The sequence below is a fragment of the Passer domesticus genome, chromosome 8, assembly GCF_036417665.1.
Source record: "Passer domesticus isolate bPasDom1 chromosome 8, bPasDom1.hap1, whole genome shotgun sequence".
Classification (NCBI taxonomy): Eukaryota; Metazoa; Chordata; class Aves; order Passeriformes; family Passeridae; genus Passer; species Passer domesticus.
Genome location: NC_087481.1, coordinates 51,778,645 through 51,798,632, shown reverse-complemented (window position 1 = coordinate 51,798,632; position 19,988 = coordinate 51,778,645). Strand labels below are relative to the sequence as shown.

General features: G+C 38.0%; 1 long non-coding RNA gene across 1 annotated transcript in view; it reads left to right on the top strand.

The window, feature by feature from the left end:
* Positions 1–11,264: 11,264 nt before the first annotated feature.
* Positions 11,265–19,988, top strand: part of LOC135306843 (uncharacterized) — a 45,671-nt gene continuing 36,947 nt past the window's right edge. Inside the window, exon 1 of the long non-coding RNA XR_010367594.1 lies at positions 11,265–11,454. This is a non-coding gene — a long non-coding RNA (uncharacterized LOC135306843). The remainder of the gene's footprint in view (positions 11,455–19,988) is intronic.

The window sequence follows — 19,988 nt, the reverse complement described above, 5'->3', positions numbered from 1 at the left end:
AAGAACACAATTCAAACATAATTAAACTTAGAACCTGGAATTCACCTAAGGATTCGTTTAACCCACTAAAACCCCTCAAAACTCAGTGCTTCAGTCATTTACTGAGTTAGATCCAAAAAAAGCATATTTTCTTCAAAAATAGTAAGGTTTCAAAAAAATAGCTTTGGGATTATTTCTGTTTGCCATTGAGATTTTGCATGATCAGGGTATCCTTTAGGAATCCTTAAAGATCATCTTTTTGTCCTTGACAAAAAGAAACTTTCTCTGTAGAGCTTCAGTTTATGAGCATGCAAATTAAATTCTTACAGGATTCTCACATTACTGCCTGAAATTTATCCTAAGATTTAACAGAAATCTGTTACTCACAGAACTGCCATCAATGATTGCATTGAAAAAAAAACCAACCAAGAACAAACTTAATTTGTGCTTATAAATCATACAGCTGGTCCTGAAAACTCATTTTGATCACTGTTATCAGCCATGGATGCTTATCAGCCCTCATCTGCCTGATCACTTAATCACCAGCTGATAGGTAAATGGAACCCATATAGGATAGGGGTAAATGGAACCCATCATTTACTCCTAGGTGAAGCAGGGAAAGTACAGTCTCACTACTACCATGAGCAACATATCTTCAAAGGAAAATAGATAATTCTTATAAAATCTAATGTCATGACCAGATCATACAACCAGGGCTGCACAGGCAGAGCCCTGCATCCCCTGAAATCCATAACACAATGTTAGGAGCGAAGAGTTCATCCCTGTGAAACCAAGTGCAGGTTCAAGCACATCCTGCTTCCATCTCCTCTCCTCCAGCCACTCACCAAATACCTTACCCCTCATCACCATGATCCTTATTTCACCTCCTTAGGTGTTCTTGGCTCCAGTGCATCCCATTTTACCTTGGCAAGGTCCTCAGGGTCAACCTCTCAGTTGCTCGTGGCAAACCTTGCAGAAGCTCTTTGAGGAGCCTGGAGAGAAGCAGGACAGCTCTGTGCCTGCCCTCCAAGGGCACGTGGCAGAGGGATGCTCACCCTCTGCTGCTCCACAATGCTTGGATTCCCAGCTGCATCTGTGGCTGTGTTGGGTAATGCCAAAAGAGATCTCCCTCTGTCAGCCTTCATCCCAGATAACACCAACCAGGTCTGACCAGTTGCTGCGTGACTCCACCCACTTAATGCAAAGTTTCAAACAGGCTGTTATTGTCCTCCATTGGTTATTATTTTTCAAGCTAAAAATTGCTGGGAAGTGTGGTGTAAACACTGAACAAACACGGGGCCTCTCAGGATCGGCGGGGCCGCTCATCTTGGTGCAAGGCTGAGTTGAGATTGTGACTTGACATCGCACCAATGGCAGTGGCAGAGCCTCCATCCTTTGTATTCCATCCCACAGGTTTGATAGCAAAACTATCCTTACTGAAACTGATCCCTGTCCTTAATATCTTACAGTCTTAGGCAAAATTTTCAAATTTGTGTTTGATATCTGAGTCTACTGTTGCAACATGAAGACGCAAACAAGGTGTTTTAGGATGTGCTAGCATATGTTTGCCAGGTTCAAACTGTCACTTGATAAAATGCAGAAAGAAGTATGAAAAATGGTAAAAAAATTAAATAGCTTAGTCTGTCACTTGTTATTTGTTCATCTTGTAGATCTCTTATCTCTAATTTTGCTACCAGATGAATTACCTGACTTTTCTTTGAAAAGGTGACAGAAATGCTTTTAAAGAGAGGAGAATAGTTCCTGGGGCAGATTGTCACCACATTCAATCACCATGAATCTTCATAATTAAATTGTATTAATTGCAGTAATTTTATTTTTTAGTGTTTTGATAATTATGTCATTTCACATGGTACTATATTGTTGTTATACTATTATGTTCACGTTTCTGACTTTCCTAGAAATCTTTGTTGCTGCAGGTGTATGTGGGGTTTCTCCAACCTAAATGATTCTATAATTCTGTGTAGATACAAATGAGAAACCTGCATCTCCACATTTTAATGTTAAACCCTTTAAGTAAAAGGGTGACTACTGACACCTCCAAAGACAAGGGTGTACAGGAAGAGGAGACTCCCTTTTGGTATAATCCTTTCCACTGACTGATGAGTTATTCCATATCTAGCACACACAAATATGAACTGGGTTAAAGTGCTACAAATGCTAAGTACAAAAGCATTTTCAAGGTTTTCCTTTTTTTCCTTTTTTTTTTTTCTTTTAATAAAGCTAACCTTGAAAGGTTGATTTCTTCAGCTGTATATTGTAGAAGCAAATACAGGTTCCAACTCTGTGTCCCTAAGAGAAAATTAAGAATCAAGGTTAGTATGGAGTTCAGGGAGTTCCTATTCATTTCTTCAAGACTAAGTTAGTCCAGCAAAGTGTGGAATTACTCACATTAAAACTGAGTTGTCTTCTGCTCACATCATTAAAGTCTGTTGTTGGGTTGCAAATTGATCTGTTAGCCAGTCACCCATAGAAATTAAGTAAACAAAAATGAAGTATTGTTTAAAAGATGCACACACACAAAAATCTGCTTCCAAGTTATCCCAGGTCATCCTGGACAAAACTGGCTTCAGAGAAGTGAACAGAACTCAGAACTGTGATGTGTGGTGTGCTCAGATCTTTGATAAAGCACCCCATTTAGAGGTATTTAATGCTTGGTTTTTTATAGCATTAAGAATTCATAGACAAAGAAAGATTGATTTATTAGAATTTAAGGGCTCCACAGAAAATTAGTATTTAATCTTACCTTCTTATTTAATTCTGTTATATATTTTATTGGCCCAAACCCTCATTTCATTCTATCCTCAACATTTCTTCACACTTCAGAAGGAAAGTTTACTGCACAAACAGGTCACTTGAACTTCTAATTTAGTTAGAATTTAGTTGACTCAATAAATTATTCTTGAATAATTTGAATTAATAGATTTTACCTATGCATTATATTTTGGTGCCTATGTTCTCAGGGGAGATCAAGGAATGTGAATAACTCATTAGATCAAGAAGCCTTTCTCAAACCTGGTATGATAGTCCCAAACCATGCCTGAACCCTCTGCTGCAACATGGACTCAACTGTAATCTGGTGGTGCAGATTTCAGATCACTTACAAGATTCAGTGACTTTGCCAAGTTAAAATTAAAACAACAAAATATTAAAGGGTTTTTGATTTTACCTAAGATGAGGACATCGCTGTCTCACATCCTATGATGTGAGTAAATGTGTGCTATGCAATTTTTCCAGATCAATTCCAGCCAATATTGAGCATCAAAATGAAGTTTAACTTACCCAGGCTTTTCTCAGAACACATGAAGTGATTATTTAGTGATGTTCTTGCTGCCTTTCAGCAGCCAGTGAGACACCACAGCTCTCCTCCGGTGTTTGCGGCAAGGTTACTGGGAGAGCAAGGTATCCTCATACATGTAACAAATTACTCAGAGGATTTGCTCCAGCTGACAGGCATGAAATGGGTTTTCTATGCTAGTTTACTAATACCAGGAAAGCTCACAGCTCAGCAGCATTGTCAGACGTCAGCACTTGTGTTGGCTTCTAGAAATCTTTGCACTTTAATGGGGTTAACTGCTTCGGTGTTATCTGGGACTGGGTAGGGAGCAGCAAGAAACAAAATGCTGACTCTCCATCCCTTAGAAGTGCCTGAAGGTTTCTCATCCATGAGCTTGTCCAAGCTGTCCGTGAGCTCATGCACAGCTCTAGCACACCCAGCATCCTGTATCAAGCAATTTGGAAACCTGCAGCTGTGAGGAGAATCATCTCCTTTCCTTTCTCTTCATCTGTGCAGTGCCAGCCCCATTTCATGTCCCCTGTTACTAGGGTGGAAGGAAATGAACTAGGCATTTTGTGTTTGCCTTCTCCATGATCCTCTTCTTTTCATAGATGACATTCCTAACTTCATCTCTGTTCTTGGCTGACTTCTGTTTTTCTCTCATATGCCAACATGGGAAAATGATTGCTTATTCCATCAGGCTGGACAAGATGGACATTAGTATTTTGCTCTCCATTACTAAAACCAGCAAGGAAAATTCCTTCTGTCCTGCAGTTTTATCAATGAACATGTTTTTGTGAGGGATGAAGTGGCCAGATGTGGAAGAAGGTTCTTTCTGCAGTTAAAACACAGCTTTGTGCATTCTCTCCTCAAATCTCTCTTTAGCAACATCTGTAATCATCTTACATGATGAGGTACAGTGCATATAATATCCTACAATTCAAAAAAGGCCTAATAGGGATAATTCAGGCAAGTTATTGTTCAGGGTTAGTTATTTTATTTATTGTTTTCTTTTCTCTCAGTTTTAATTGCACCACTGTCAAGTCTTGATCTAGAGAATAAATTTTCTGGGCAGGGACCTGCCTATCCACGCACATTGCAGGGTGCATAATTCAGTTTTGGGTGTATGAATAATGTGTGAATATTATGGATAGTAACAGTAATGTAAAGGTCACCTTTTCCAATGTATCAGTTGTAACAAATTCTAATTTAAAAAATCTTAAATACCAGCAAATATTTTTCTATTCATTCCAGTCTGCTTGGCTGCTGAAAAAGATATGAAGGGATTGTTATTTATATCTGCTGTGCCTTTCTTACAATCCAGCTTCTAATACTTTAATGTCAATCCCAATGGGATGACTCATATAATAAAATACTTCTTAGCTAAAAAAAGAGTACCAAATGTTAATTTCCATTTACTTTGTATTTTAATACCATCTAAACTAACAGTTGTTGCATGACTTATTTGTAACTTTCATGTAAGCCCAAGTCTTTTTCTGATTTACATGGGGTAAGATCTGAAGTTTTTATCTTAATAAAGAAAATATATTTATTCCTGCAGTTATGCCTTAGTTTTCATCAAAGAGAATTCCAGGTGAATTACCTGGTCATCATTTTCTGTGATAAAACACTCTGGTGCTCAGTGCATGTTCTGAGGGCAATATTGAATTAAAAATTACAAAATAGGGACCAAAGGAATACAATATAAACAGAAAATTTTAAATCTCCTGCAGCAAGGTATTTTAAGACCTATGGACACTATGTGCATTGATCTAATTTTTTGGGATGCAAATTACTAAATTACGGTGCAAAAAATGAAAATAAGAAATTACATTGATTTATACAATGTAATTGTCACTATTAAATGGAATTTAGCCACTATTAAATGGCAACACATAACAAAAACCCCAGATGGTTCCATATCAGACCTTGGATGTGGTATGGGGCCTGGTGTTTTTGGGTTTAATTGTCATTTTTCAGGTGATGGTTCTGTTCCATCACAATCGCATTTCCAACTTCAGTCTAGCACAGAAAGTTTTCATCAGGGCACTGTTATGTTTGTGCCAGTGTAAATATATTCTTAAGTACTTGTGGTGTGGCAACACCTGTGATGCTTTCATAAAATTTGTGTTGTTTTGTGGTACTCTCTCCCCTTGTGACCACATGTTTGTGTTTGTGCCCCATTCTTGTTGTGTCTGGCAAGGAGGTTTCAGTTTGGAGCTGTGATTTAAAGATTTGTTCCTCAGAAGAACTCCTGGAAATGCTGACATGAGGAGAATCAGCACATGGATGGTTCCCAAAGTCTGCTTGGTGCCTCTCACTGGCTTTGCCACTCCCTGAACAAAAGGATGGCTTGCACAGGGAATACTTTTATCCTGTTTGCTGGTAAGAGCAACTGTAAGCAGGAGGGCTTCTTTATTTTTCTTTTGAGTACTGTTTCTTCAGGCAACTTGAGTTTTTAGTATACCTTGAGAATACTATCAGAATTTTATGAATTTGTTGGCCACTACTGGAATTAAATCCAGTAGGTTGGTTTCAATGAAGCACGACCTTTGCCCTCTGCTATTTTTGGAAGGTCTTGCAAAACTCTTCTGAGAGAGGTCAGCTAATACAGGGTAGACTGATGAGAAGTATCTAGTTTATAACATCTTTCTGTAAATAAAGTGATGAAAAGTATCTAGTTTATAGCATCTTTCTGTAAATAAAGTAATGAAAAGCTACAGGATGACATCCATTTATTTTGCAGGCCAGTTAAATCAGTATCACATTCAAAATTACTTCAGAAAAATTGAGCATCATCATTTTAATTTTAAGCCTTTTGGCTTTGAAGTTAAGAAACATTGCTCTTTAAAAAAGAATTGAAGAAAACAATAATGAGGAACAGCAAAAGCTTTTTAAAGGGCTTCCCTAAATAAGAGTTATGAGGCAGGGCTGCAAAGCATGAAGTCATTTAAGCTTAAGGAATGTGGGAGTGGGATGTTGCAACCAGCACAGCACTCAACATTACCACACCAATTAGACTTAATAAGTTTAACTGGAGTATTTCACAATGTGAGTCCAACCCAACCTCTTTTTAAGCCAGCTGAAGTGATTGTCATTGTTTTCAACAAGCGAGGGTACAAGGCTGCACTGCAGGATTGATTTCAGGGTTTTGTAGCTGTTTCAAGGTGTATATGGCTGAACCTGAGTGCATGCAAATGTCTGAAAAAGCTGTCAGATTTCAGGGATATTTCAGTGATCTGTAATTGGACAGGCACTAAATGCTAAGGGTGAACAACTGGAGAGTGAAAAGCTTTAGGGCTGGTTTTTGTGTGGACTTCCTGCTTCTGAAAACCAGTTGGATTGTTTATGAACACATCACTTGTAGGTGATTGCAGCGTGCAGGGCTTGATTTTTCAAGGAGCTGTGCCTGTTTTGGGATTATTCAACACTTATGTCTTATGAAAAGAAATTACATCATCCTCCTAAAGTGCATTATAAGAACAATGTGACATGTTATGGAGGTGCTAACCATGAAGTGATTTGAGCAATGCTGGCATGTGCAAAGGAGGAAGTGCTGATTATTCTGGGAATTTGCAGTACTAGATATGCACAATGTATGTAAGTGTTTTAAGCAACTATCATCTGCTTTTCTACCAGCTAGACTACAGTTTTATTTTGTTGAGATTAATGAAAAACACCTAATGATTAAAGCTAGAATTATTGACAGCTACCAGAGGTGAGAGTCAAACAACACCTGGACTGTCAAATGACAAGGGGAGCCTTGAACACTGATTTGGGACGGGAATGTGCTGTTGGCCAGGCATTGGGAGCCAGGGCTTGCCAAAATCCTGGGGGCTACTGGTTATATGAAAAGGACTCAGAGCCTGCATCAGAGGTGATAAAAAGTAAGGGGTCTGCAGACAATTTGCTCCACTGACCCCAGATCTGAGCCTGGACATCAGAGCCTGGCCCAAAAAGATGCAGTATTTGGATAAGAAATCAAAGGCCATCCTCATCTGGGGAATTTTCATGGGTTCTGAGAAAACCAGCTCTTTCTTTCTCTGAAAAACATCCTGCCAGCATTGAAAACACATCAAAGGGATTGTTCTTCATGTACCTAATGTCTCTTCTTTAAGTAATAATTCTCTATTTGCTTTAAAATAGAGAGGTGGTGTAAGCTAATACTTTATTTAATTTGCAATTTATAACACATACAAGATAAAGGCCTTTTTAGTCTTTTTAGTATAACACTGCTTTTAAAATACCTGGAAGTGCATTCACTGGCATGAAATCTTAAATACAGTAAAAATGTCACTTCAGAATTCTTTGGTTTGGCCTTTAGAAAACCTTCTCTGGTTTTCTCCCTTTATCCCAGAAATATTTCATATTGAAGCTTTTCTCTTATCCTGCAGCAATACTCTACAGACAGAAGTAATAATCTAAATTATTGCTTCTTAGGCACTGTGTACATGGGTGCCTTTTAACTTGCTTGCTGCACTCTGTGAGTCTGGTATGATACATGAGTCAGATATTTAATGGGCATACTTTTTAATGCCATTGAAATTAAGTTGTTCAGGTGATAAAAGAAAGAACTGTCATCAGACAAGCACAGAATCCATAGACAGAGAGTGAGTTAGGTGTGTGTTTTCAAGATTTGCACAATGCTCCTCTCCATTGTGTAAGTGCTGATTACAGGGAGCTCCAGGTCTCAAATAGAAGCAATTACAGCCCTCCACATCTGTAAGGAACATTTGCAAGGTTGTCATTCACAGAGGCCAAAAAGTCGTGGCATATTTGGTATACCATTAGAAGATAAGCTTATTTCTTTCATTAATTATTCATTCCCCCTACCCTATTCATAAAGAAAAAGTACAGCAATGAACAACTTTGGGACAGTGAGCAGCAGGGGAGTGGCCATCTCAGTTACTGAACTGGGAGAGGCAACAAGCCCTGAGTTCTGCCTTTCTGGGCCATAAATGTTGATGTGTCTCAAACTGATGCAATACATACATCTAGAGAATTGGTAAGGAATGATAACATATCTCAAAAAATGATTACTTTGTAAGAAGAATCAGAGTTTCATTTTATTAGAGGGTTCCCTGAATAGCTGAAGTGTCCTTCCACAATCAGCCAGGTGGATGTGTAAATACCAGAATCTCTGTCTACCTCTATTTTCAGTTGATTTGCAGAGACACTCTGGTCCCTAATTATGTCTGGTGATTCATCTACTCCATCAGCCCCAGGAAGGAACATTTTCTGGTTCTCAGGCTGGGGTCTGTGCCCTGACAATGCCCTCATTGTACAAGGGGTGAGACCCAACCTGCACCACCCCCCTTCACACTGCAGTGGGGAGCTGTGTGGGGCACCACCCCTCCCCAGTCCTTCAACCTAAATAAAAAAAACCCCAGCCCACACTGCATTGCTGAGCAGTTCATTACTGCCTTGAAATAGCATAGCCTCTAAACAGCACATTAATTATCAGCTTGTCTCATTAGTTAATCCCATTAGACTGATATATGCAGGCATTTTATCAGTAGAATTGAAAGTAAACTCCTAGGAACATCACTTTTCTGGTTGCATTTCCTGTTGTACAGTAGATCAAGAGATAACTTGAAAACACTCTTGCTTTGGTGTAGGGCAAACTTGGTTTCATTTCTTGTGTTCAGATCAAAGGGCATCTGATGATGTTCAGGATAGGATAAATGAAGTGTGTGAGATGGTAGCACAGAGAGTATGTTCTACTTTTACAACCAATTTGCATTACCAGAGTCCCTTGCACGAACTTGGAATGCAAAATGCCAGGGACTGCACAAGAATCATGTCAAAATACTTTCAGCTAATCTTAAATTAGAGCAAGAACAACCAAGTGAGCAATTCTTCCCTCTGGAGTTTGCATTAGCTCAGAGATCCCCACCTGGGACACGATGGCACTCCATGGGGCTGTCTGTGAGATGCTGTGACAGCCACAGAAGGATCGCTTTACCAACCCTGGCATTGTCACACCAATTCACCACTTGCCTAAAGGGAAAAGACTTTACAATATCTACTTAAAATAAGTTCCAAGTAGTTTTATTATCAGATATTAATCTGAAAACTTATCTAAGGGCTTGAAGTACTGCAACACTCCATGACAGTTTAGAAATGATAAAAGATTATAACAGGCATGTATTAATTAGAGAAATAAACTCTTGAATTGAACTTTATGATCTAGGTCTCAAATGTGCTTGGAGTTTCCTATGAAGCTAATCAATATTATTACAGTTGTAGAAACACCTGAAGAGTGCAAGCATTTTACTACTCAGGACAGGACCAACAACCACCTGTAGATATTTTATGCAGAAGAAAAAAGCTCAGAAGTTAATAGAGAGGGTCGTGAAATTGAGGGCAGTTTTGCATGCACCTTTTAACTCCCCTTCAGAGTCATTTCCATCATCCTTACTACCAGTGGCATCACTGCAATTCCCAGAGGGACACAGAGAAAAAAAACGGATGATCCTGATCCTGATGAGGCAACAGCTGAAAGGAGCAGGAGGGCTGCAGGAAGCAGAGCCTGACAGTGATGAACCAAAGAAAGACTGAGACATCTGGCAGCAGTCACTGCTGCCTCCCCACAGCTGCCAGGAGTTAATGGAATTCTCTAGGTAAAGCCATGCTGCAGCATCCCTTAGAAGGATTTAAAGGAAGCAGATATGACAACTATTCTGATATTTTGTCCTTTCATATTTATGGCTTCATGACATTCCTTCTATAAAGTTGCTTCTAGTTCATATCTGTGTTTTATACATTAAATGTTAGAGGTGGTTGAATTTTCTTATATTAGATGTATTGCATCTTCCTGCTTTCCATGAGTGAATAAAAACAGGATGACTTATGTCCTCGCAGAAACCACAGTGAGAAACCACTTTTCCAGTAGTGAATCAGATACTGCTTGAAAATATCTTGGTGGTGCTCAGTGGAGCTCACATTCCACTGAAGCACCATGAACAAAATAAAATAAAATCTGGGAGTTTTGGCGACTGGATGGCAGTATTTGCCTGCAATCATATATTTACAGTGTCAGCTGCATGTTGTTATTAGAGTTTAGGATACAAGGGTGTATCAGTGCATTTGAGATCCTAAAGTGTATCCACACAGTTGGCATATTCCAGTATCTTCTGTCAAGTAGAGAGTTGCAATTTATGCTATTTGAATCCTTGAGGGGTGTAAAAGTTCTGTTTATGTACATTCAATTCCACAGGAATTGACGGACATGGAGTAATAGGATATTTGAATATGTCTGATGTCCTATATCATATTTGCTTGAATATCTTCTGAGAAGCATAAACCTGAAGATACAGTTGGAGACAACTGTGTTAAAAAAATTAACAGTAATTTAAATTTGTTACTTTTTAAAAGTAGTCTAGTAGTTGAGGTAGTTTCTCTAGAGACTTGAGAATGAGTATGCAGTTTATTTTTTTTTTATTTGTGCTATTTTGTGTTATAAAATAGAAGGAATAGACACTGATTAAATGAGTGCTTTCACTGGTCATGGCATAGTTAGAGCCAGGAGCCAGAGTTACAATTTCTGAGTGTTACAGAGAGATGAACAACAGCTGATGTTCCTAAATATCCTTCAGTGAAAGCCAAGTAGTTTGGATTTTTTTTATTGATGTTTTTTATTTTTTAATTGTGGGCTACCTCAGGGAAGTGAATTAACAGAACTCTTTATTCAGTTTCACAACTTTGTTCTGCTCTTTGCACCGCCCCAATCCCTGCTGAGCCAAGAATGCCAGCCTGTGGTGCAGGTACATCCTCCTCCTAAGCCACTCCTAGTCCTAGAACTTGAGCCCAGCTTGTTCTCATCTCTTTTCTCCTCCCTACACATCACCTGCAAAACATTCCTGAGCTGGGGTTCCTGTGCTGAGCATCACAACAGTGCTCTCAGCTCTTCCCAGGGCAGCTGGAGCCTCATGCAGGTGATCCTTGGTCCTGCTTTCATCAGGCTCCGGCTCTTCCTGCTGGGCTGAAATGGGATTTTTAGCTCCTCTGTGATGCTGTGTGATTTTTTTTGTGCCATGAGACACCTGTTCACTTCCAGGTGCCATAAATAAATACCAATGCTTGCAGTGTGCTCTAGTGGAGCATTTTAGATGTAAAGTCTCTGAGATTCCAAGAGGAATGCTGCAAGGAGGTGCTGGAATTGAGCCACCATCACAGAGGTAAATTTGAGCTATTTTGGTGATCATATAGATTTTCAAAATCTACTGTGTTCTTCTGAGTTTGGTGATGCTTTCTAGCAGCCAAGTTGGAAAAACCTGCTAACATGAGCCTCCTGAAAGATGCTCAGGATACAGGTATGGAAGGCAAACAAGCAGGAAGAAAAAGTGATTAAGATAAGAAAGACTTTTTCAATCTTAGCTTTCTGAAGGAGTGAAAAAATTATTTAAGGTTTGAAAAAAAGAATAGACCCCATTGTTTTGGTCTCCTTTTTGTAAGCATTAAGGAAGCAATAAGATATATGATATGTGTATGGTTATAGAGGTACAGGCGTGAATATGAAACAAGGTGAAGTTGTGGGGTTTTTTTGAAGATTCATTCTGAAAAATCTCTCAATTTTTTGATATTTGCTACTCCACTCAGCTTAGTAACATCTCCTAGGTAAAGTATGTCTGGTGGTAGAAAGCAGCTGATTTTTCCAATGAGCATCACAACCATCACTGTTAATCGTCAACCTCTTCTCATAAGGAGCAAGTTCACACTACCACCTAGTGCAATTCCTGTTCCAATGCAGCAGCATTATTCTGTCTGCTGTCTTTTTTATTTATAAACTCTTCTGAATAATTAATCTATCTATGGTATTTATTGACTGCAACATTAACTCCATATTAATGAAAGAAACAGACACAGAACACAATGGGTTTTCTTCCTGTAAGTCCTCTGTAAATAATACCCTGACTTCCGTGCTTCATCTGCCTATTTTCTCTCATGTATATAGCAATTTTAAGGCAGCAATCATTCTGTAGCACAACAGTACACGCCTACACCCCTGCTGAATTATGCAGCTGCGGGTTTATATGAATGAACAGTGGTTGCTTTGTACAAACACCCTGTTAATATTTGAAGTGTGATTTGGAAAAGGAGGGTAGATTGTCTTGATCTCCTTTTCTGTGGTATGTAAACCCCCAGTAAATCTCTAAGTTCACAATAATTAGCATTCTGGTTTTAACAAAGAACAATATGGATTACCCAGCTAATGTTGCTAATTCCTAGTGTGCAGCTATTACTTTGGTGCTATTCTACTTCTTTCATGAAAAAATATATATTTTTAAAAGTTATGTCCAATAGAAATACTCAAATAATATAGGAATTATTTAAATTAAATTCTTAAGGGCAAAACATAATGTTGCTCCTTCCTATGGCTATGTAATAATACATAAAATAATAATACTAATATAAAAAGAATGCACAAGCCCATTGTCCATTTACAAGGCACTTTGGTGTTTGAGTTTTCTTTGTATTGAAATTCTCATTTGTCTCAATGAATTATTTTACAGTCACAATTGGATATTATCACTTTTTAAAAAGAAGCTACATGAACTGATGTTTTATTTTTATGTTTAATTCCCCAGCCTTACTTAATGCTCTCTCAATAGGAAAAATATATAGAGAATTAACTTAATGCTCAGCAGAACTTTCTGAAAAATGCTTTCTCTAATACTAGCTGTATTTGTCTTTGCTCAATAATATAGAATATATACTTATTTCATTTAAAGAAACAATGCAAATCTGTTCATTGTAGTGGTGTTTATGGACTAACTGAACTCTGAGGGAACTATATACACTTTAATTCAACAGCCTCATTTTTTTATGTCCCTTTCATTTGAAAGTCAGATCTATAGAGACCAGAAGGATCAATCTCCCCATAAGCACAAAAATAGCTGAGGAAATCCACTGATTTGGAATTCCAGTGTGATTTGGGCAAAGGGATCCTGCCCCCATGCAAAGCTAGAAGTGTTCAAAGCTTAGGCTACAGGCTTAAAGGGACAAACTGGTACTTGATGGATAATTCCTTGGAATATTCCTGGAAGGGGCTCAAATATGAGCAGAATGTACTCAGTTTATTTAATAATCATAAGCTATAGTATGGCAAGTGTGTCACTAGAAGCTGTTTCGACCTTTTCTGACAGAGTGAATGTTTCTGAGAGGAACATCAGCTGTGGTGTCACAGTTTGCCCACCACACCAACAGCGGCTCTTTCTGTCATGTGGTGTCTCTGATTCTGCTTTCTCTGTCATCGCAGGCAGGTATGCCTAGGGATTAACCATGGGAGCTTTAAAGGAGTGAAAGTTTGTGATTGATGGCCATAGAGCTCAGGTGAATTTGCTTTGAGATGTTGGGCCATGCTCCCAAACACGCGTTTTGAGTGGACTCCTCAGAGATTTGTGTTACAGCTATTTAGAAGAATGCAAAAAGGACAAAGAGCTTCAGTGTATTTTTCCTCTCTTGTGTTTGGAACAAAATGTGCTGATGCATAAATTCTGCTGAATTCATTAATATGTAAGGAGGAAGTTTGGCATCTGCTTGGGATGATTTCTTTTAAATGATCAAATCTGGATTATTCACACCTGAAAGTCCATAACGAAAACACATTTGGCTGAGGCTCTTCATGTACACCAACAGCTTTTGAGATGAATTTTGGAGTGCTGAGGAAATTGCAGAGGCATTAATAACTTATGAGCATTTAAAAAGGACTTGTAGATGACCTGATATGATCCAGCTAAAATAGTGGAAAAGGGCAGAGGATTTTGGTGACAAAGATTTAAACCATAGGAATACAATTAATAGGCTTGATTTAGGTATTGGAGAGATTACAGATGTAATCATATATGCTGATACCATGTGCTTTAACTGCTAGAGGACATTGAGCAAGCACAATGTGCTACTGTTCATTTAAAGTAGCTGCCACTGTAGCACCTACAGCCTGAAACTGATGGGTTAGAAAAATAATGCCAGTCAGAAATAAGCCTCCAGTGAGGCTGCTTAAAACTCTGTCTTCCAAAGATGAGTGCTCAAAGGAAAGTGATGCTAGTTTTATGCATAACCTGATTTAGATATAAAATCACCAAAGATAAAATATGCAGATGACACAGAGGTTGACAGTGACAAATATTGATGCTGAAGTTGCACAGAGTAACATGGATAGTTTGGTAAACAGAACGAACCCATGCAATTAGCCCTGTTTTAATATATTCATGTACTGAATTGTATGTCTGAAAAAAATCAAATTTATAACTGGAGGGGAGGATGGTATCCTTGAAAACAGCAACTTTGAAAAGTGCTTATAAATCATCTTGAACACTGAGTCAACACACACTTCTAATGTGATATGTGAGGCAAACAGGATTAACATGAATTTGTAAATCTATTCAGGAAGGCAGTGTGTAGGAGTAGGGAGGTAATTTTTTGTTTATATAAGCCCTGATGAAGCCAGTACTAGAATATTGCTTACAAGTCAGGTATCAAGTGTTTCTGACAGTGGAAGAAATGGAGAAGGTGTAAAAAGAAAGGCACAAAGATTATCTGAATGCTGGCGAAAAAAAGCCTTACTGTGAAGGACAGAATGAATGCAATTTGTTAAGCACATCAAAAAGAATTCTGAAAAGTTAAGTCCTGATTGTAGCACAGAAGTAGCAACATGTGGCAAATATATATTAAAAGGCTTTTTTACCTCAAAGAAGAAAATGTAAGGAAAAGCAAGGGCGAGAATCTTCAGCAAGCACATTCAAACTCTGTCAGATGAAGATCAAGATGTCCATCACTCAGCAGAACAGGTCTGATACACCCCCAATCTTGGTATCTTCAAGCTGAAGCTGTTTCTTCCCAAAGGATGTGGGGCTGCCTCTCTAGGCTGATTATTGGTCTTGGACTCAGACTATGATGCTTCCTCCTTGTACACAATATATCTCAGTGTTCTCCCACCCTGCATGGGATTTATTTTTGCACAGAAACAGAATGGCCTTAGAAATAATAAACACAAATATTTTAATGGTAATGTGTCCAACATCATTATGTACAAAACTGAAGAAAAAGCAAGCGTAGAGAAGCAGCAAAAATTGTTTTCTGATTATGATTATAAAATAAAAATAGTCATACAAGAGGCAACTTTTTTTTATGAACATGATAAACCCACTAGATGGCACTGAAACATCCCTTTACAGTTCTCACTTTGACCAATAGCCTCATTAGCCAACTATTTTAATCAAGGCTAAAAGGAATTTATGAACCACAGTATGAAGAATCTAAGAGACATAAAATTCTGATACTACACGAGAGGAGTTTTCTTTCTATCTCTTTACTGTGCATAATATACTGTTTACAGTTTATTTTATGATTATCTGCATTATCTTTATGCGCTTAAATGTTTGGAGGTTTGTTTGAGGGAACTTAATCTGTACTAAATTGTATTAAATCCTCCTTAGAACATGGATTTCTGGCTAGGCATTGTTGTCTTCCTGCTAGAGTAAATTTAGTTGAATTAATAACAGCAATTCTCTATTTGAAAGTGAAATAGAGGCTATGGGTTCCTCTCACTAGGACATGGAATCAAAACTGTCTCAAATTCTATTAATACACAATAACAGGAATTACTGTTCCAGTAAGACACAAGAAATATGTTGTGTATTTATAAAGACTCATTTTCTGGGATTTCATCTATATAATAAATTATTTACAGGTAAAATTGATCACTTTGAAGCTGTTTCTTCCAAACAAATACATGTTGCCTTTAAGTACTCAAGGTATTAAGTGGGAAGAAAGATATCAGCTCTCATTTCACGTTTTCCCAGAAATTTTTAAGATCCTCAGCTATTCAGGGTGACTGGCTTGTGAGAATGATGATGGTGAAACTGATAAAATAATGTAATTAATGTATAGGTCTGGTTGAAGAAATTTAGAAGGTATGTAGCATAGTGTTTTAAAATGCGAAGTGGTCATGTATTATGCTATCTGATAAAATTTTAGTCAAAAATTAAAAGAAAAATAAACCTTCTACTGATGGCAGTCTCATGCTGAAAACATTCAAGCCCTACAAATATCAGCAGAGTGACTCGAGGTGACTGTAAATGTCTGGATGTGCCTTGAGTTTGGCCCTTCAGAGAATGGGAGCTGGCATGTCCCCTCCTTGGAACTCAGAGTCTGTAAGTGTTTTTGACAGTTTGGGCTTTAGGAGCTTTACTTGTGAGCCAGGTGAAAACTGTCCTTCTGCAGAAGAAGGTATTAGTAAATATAATTGTTTTTCAGCCCAGAATACAGATGTTTTGCTACACAAAGGGCTAGTAACAGCAGCCTGGTATAGAATATTAAAAAATGCATCTAGAAATTTGATAAACTCAGCCCCAAAAATTCACCAACTGAAAAAGCAAATAATTGCACAAGCTATTTGGATAAGGGGCTGACAAATCCTAAGCAGAAAAATAAGAATGATGGGAATTCGGAAGGTGGGGCTGTCACTACAATATGTAAGAACTACACATCAGCTGCGATCAATAAAAGAAGCAGAGCTACCACTTGCTTAAATACTCTATTGACAAGCAAGAGGTGGGTCATTAAACATTGGATCTGTTGATCTGTCTGATTGAATCATTGATCTGTTACCCAGTTACTCCACTGTAGTGCCACATTTTAGTTCACAGAACTGGAACTATTTTGCTTTGGTTCTCTTTAGCCAGTATCTGTTTATTGCATTGTCATCCTTGGAAATGGGTGTGTAGCATAGCTGCTAAGCCTCTTATCTTTTTCATGGAAATCATCTGGAGATTTTTTATAAGGCCCCTGTCTCTTCCTCCAGCTCAGTCAGTGGTGAAATCCTTTTTTGGGTTATAAAGAACAGAAGATGACTTGTGATAAGCCAGCTGACTTGCTCTATAGCTGAGCTGGGATGAGGTTAAACATGGAGCTGCATGACAATATAGAGGGATGCCCACAGTTTCATCCAAAATCACTCGGGTGGATGCTGTGATAACAGAGCAGAAAGCACCTGAACAGGTATACACAGATCTTGGTGTTTAATTTTTTTAGATTAGTCAGCTATCAAGCTGTCAAGCTCAAAGCAGGCAAGGCAACCAGCCTTGTAGCTGGAGATTGCCAGTTTTCTCTGTGACTGAGGATCCCATAAGCTGGGTCAGCTAAGAAGGATATGGGACCTCAGTTGATGTATTTTCCCCGTTTCATACAAAAAAAAAAGAATTCTCATTAACTCATTCTGTCATTCAGTTACAGATACTGTTTTTTATGAGTTTCTTTTCTTGCTGTTCTTCATTTTATGACATTAATTTGGCACTATCAGCAGCACAATCATATGAATGTCAACCAATTAGAGATAATTTGTGTGGGCACTGTTGCATTAGCTAAGTGTAATTTCATTCTGTGGTCAGGTATTGTAGTGGCTTTCTTGTTAGTCTTCAAAATGTTCATAATAATCTGTTCATAATAATGAATAAAGTAACATGAAAATGTGATAGCTTAAATCATTCTTCAATAAGATACAAAATAATTGCATTTTAATTCCTTTTATTTGCATGGGTTTTTTCCCCCCACGTTTCGGTGTTCCTTGCTTCAAGAATAGCTTCACCTCTGGAGAAATAACATTAGGTCATGGGGACAGTTTTTACACAGTTATGCCAGATGGTTTGTGTTCTGTGTCCTGGCTTGTTGGGAGTGCAGGCTCTTGGGTCTTCTGCTCCTCAGTGTGGTCTCTGACCATGACTTTGTCATTGTGTATCTCAGTTTCTTTGGCTCCTGACCTGTCCTTGCTGTACTTCCAAAGTCTTGAGGCTGTGATCTTGTAAATTCAAGGTTCAACAGATGCCTCTTTAGGGCCCTGTACTCAGTCCTTACTCATCTTGGCTGGAAAGCTCCTTTGGAAAGTCCCATGATTTTTCCCCAAGCTGTCTCATGTCCCTGGCCTGACCTGATAATTGTCCTGTTCTGTTTTTTCAAATGGATCCTGCATTTTCCTTTGCAGTACCCCGTTTGCATTAGGCAGGGAAGGCCTTTCACAAAGCATGGCTGGGAGCTGTGATTTGGTGATAAAACCCGGCTGCCCAGCTGTCTCAGGTACATGGTCACAGGAGCAGAGGCCCTGGAAGCCAGAGCTGAAACTGCACTTAACACCCTTTCCTGAAGGAGGTAGGACTTGAGGCTTGTCAGAGCTCTTAATAAGTAAATAAAGTATTTCTCTGTCTCTCTTCACAAATGAGAGACTGTTTATCTGTTGATCCTAAGAAGCAACTATTCCCAGGTCCAACATAGAAGCATAGCTAGTTTTCCCAAAGCCTTTTTTTCCACCTTTGGAATAATAATAATACATTTTGCTTGTACTGTGTTCCTCTTTCTCATTAACTTTTTCAAGTGTTTCTTATCTGTAATTAATCTTTTTTTGGTCATAAAAAGGTATAAATATATCCATTTAATATGCAACCTGCACTTAAAAAGATATTTTTATTATGTCGTCTGTGAAAGAAAAATAAGGCTTTGTGTTTTCATGGAAACCCGACAATTCTTTTCTTTTTTGTATTTATTAAGCATAACAAAATATTTGGTTCTTTTGCATTCATTATTTGAAAAATTACTCATACCCAGTTTGACAATTAAAAAAAAAATCCACAGAACACAAATTTTTACTTAGTTTTTATTTTGAGTCTTAAAAACAGAAGTACTGTGTTTGTCCAAAATTACATTACTCCTAAGATGGTGGTGACAAACGTATTTTTATACTTGGAAAAATTAGTATGTCTTACATTCACTTTGCAATGACTGGGTTAGTCTGGCATACTTTTTTCCAGAGCTGTTGAGGGATTTGTTTAGCCCAATAGGATTTGTATTGATTTCTGTTTCACTTTTCTTTTTTTTCATGATCTTTATTCTTGGGGTTTTTTCTTATATTGATTCTGAAAGCTTTAGCCATTTGGGTTATTACAAATGTTGCTATATTTATGCTGTAATCCTACTACAATAATCAAGAAGTCAGACTTTCACAGACTTTCATGGACACACAAAAACCAGAACTTTCAACTGGTTTGCTGGAATCTGAAATGTCTCAAAAGAACTTATCATATTTTTTTTCCAGATGATTTTTCAGGTGATACAGGAACATTAATCTATAGTGTTAATTGGTAGTTATTAGATACTATTGTTCATTCCACTTAGACCTAAATTTCAAAGATACATTTGAGGTAAGCCAGTGAGCTCTGGTTTATGTCCTATCTGAATATTTAATCTATATGGACCAAAGTGCTGTATAAATATGAGACCATTTCAAAAGAAATTCAAGGATTTTCAGAAATAAAAGCAACTATAAGTACACAAGCACAAAGTTTAAAAAGGTTTTCCTGATTGACTGCCAAATACTCAACATAAGCAAGTTTTCTTAAACGAAGAAAAAAAGATCAAGATAAACAGTCATTCTAGCAAGTCCCAGATTTATGTTTCATCAATTAAACTCAGCACTGCTTTAGCTGCCTGTATATGTTTTGATATGTAACTGAATTATTTTGGATTTGATGAAAACCCACAAGCAGCAGTTGCCTAACTTGGGAACTCAGATGGTCCCTAGAAGCTGTGGGACTAAGTTGTTTAAAAATCAAGCAATCCTAAGAGGAGCTGTCTTAGGGAAGAGACCAAAAAAAGTCTTATAGGAATGTCAGCTTCAACAGCACTAGTTATTAAGAATGATAATTCCAACCACTTGGAATTA